The following is a 2,085-nucleotide window of genomic DNA, read 5'->3' on the forward strand; positions in this document are numbered from 1 at the left end:
GCAGATTTAATCACGTCGTTTGGGTTTGGCTGATTGATTTTTTTGTACTCAATTTCCTATGGAAGTTATCATGTATCACTGGCAAAGGCAACGAAAGAATCACTTTTCCAATCTTGTGATATTATTTTTATTCAGGTTTCGATCATAGTTTCCTCACATTTTCCCCCAACAAATTACATTGATTCAAAAAAGATAAATAGCACCCCCTCCTCCTCCATTCCTATGAAGAAACAGAAGAAACAGATTATTCATTGTAATTGTGCCATTCTGCAATATTCCTGCTCTAATCAAACGATCAGATTTTTCTTTTTCTATGCAAAAGACTGTTTACACAGAAACATGCTGGCTCCTTATTGTGATTTCACTGCAGGCTGCTGTGAAATGAATTGGATTGATCCAAAGTATAGATAATACAGTACAGAATAGACAATACTGGTACATTCAGTGGAGAGAGGGTTCTTCCTTGCACTGTTGAGAATCTGAGCTTTAAAGGGGAAATGGGGGGGAGCCCAACTATACTGGAAATAGGGATGCCTCCACAACACTTAGCTGATTATTTGGTTGTGGTGAAAAACAGAGGTTTACATCAGAGGTGGTATTCAGCAGGTTCTGACCAGTTCTGGAGAACTGGTAGCGGAAATATTGAGTAGTTTGGAAAACCTGACTGGAGATTTTACAGCATCCTTCCCCTGCCACGCCCACCAAGCCACGTCCACAGAACCAGTAGTAAAAAAAAAATTGAATCCCACCCCTGGTTTACATTCATTCTTCCCAGGCTGTGCAAAAAGTCTGCTCAGAGACATGTAATTCATTTAAACAGCTTTGATTGGTATTGAAAACCAGGCTTTAAAAAAGACACTAAACTTGTTCAAATAAATAAAAAATAACCTGAAAATGTACAATGAAATTTAGTTCCACTTCACAGATTTTAAATTCCCTGAACTGGATTTGTTTTTCTGATGTGTTCTTTTTCTCCTCTGACAGACGTAGGCAGTGGCATGCCTCAGGGGTTTTAGAAATGAATAGTTTGATGGGGATTATTTTGGAGAGGTTGCAAGCTTATCTGAGAAATACACCACTCTACTGTAGAAAATACAAATATATCTTAAAGGGAAAATTAAGGGAAAAGCATATAGATGAAATTGTGGATGTGTCTAGTTGTACACTGTGTGCTCAAATCCATTCAGAACTTTGTGTTGGCATGTGTGTTGCTCCTCCTTCATCATCCTTTTATTTCCCAACTCTAAACCTACTCCAATATACAACTTTAAAAAGTGATATTTTGTTTTAAATCTGTGTTTATTCCAGTTATAATTACAAAGGGAAACTTCTCAGAAGACATTACATCAAAAGAAAAATAAATTCAACAGTATAGTTGTTCAGATACCATGAACTGGTTAATAAAATGCTTTATAGCCACATAATGCTTATGAAATCTCATTAAGGTGGGAAGGCAACAAAACCAGATAATGAGGATTTGCTTAAAGCAGTTTCAATTTCTATAGTTCAATTTGTAAATAAAAATAAGTAAATAAAAATAATACTAAAATAAGGCTCATGAAATGAAACAGCTTGTTGTTTCAAGGTCATCATTGTTAAACTTCAACACAATTTAATTATAAAGCAATGCCTTTGGATATTTTTCTAATGGGAAAAATGTCATGGTGCCAGTAATCTTGTTATGTGATTGATGTCTATGCATAAGTCATTAATATCCAATGAAATTATTATATTGTCTAAAGACTAAAAAAAGTTGTTCATTTGTGACAGCAACCTCTGATGACATATTCCAAAGGAAATGGAAAAGACAGACAGAATTCTAGTTGTTTGGCTTATTCTCAAGCAACAGTAGATACTGCGTTGATTATAGTCCTTTGGAGATTATTGTTATATGTATCAGTTACTGTGTCCTTGTCCTCTATGAATGGAAGGGCTGGGCAAGCAAATGCTGCCAGAAGAATGCCTGGATAGCATTACAATTAAGTGCTTCTAAAATTGGTTTGAAATACATACTGAGACAGTGCTGATCAATAGTTCCACAAAGAATGGACTGCAGTATTGAGTGGAATGCCACCAAATTCAACC

At 35.6% G+C, this 2,085-nt stretch overlaps 1 protein-coding gene across 1 annotated transcript in view; it reads left to right on the forward strand.

Moving 5' to 3' along the window:
• Positions 1-2,085, forward strand: part of INPP4B (inositol polyphosphate-4-phosphatase type II B) — a 197,363-nt gene that overhangs the window by 194,664 nt on the left and 614 nt on the right. The window lies entirely within an intron of this gene.

The sequence above is a fragment of the Notechis scutatus genome, chromosome 4, assembly GCF_049901735.1.
Source record: "Notechis scutatus isolate UNSWTSFEM ecotype Mainland chromosome 4, rNotScu1.2, whole genome shotgun sequence".
NCBI classification, from domain to species: domain Eukaryota; kingdom Metazoa; phylum Chordata; class Lepidosauria; order Squamata; family Elapidae; genus Notechis; species Notechis scutatus.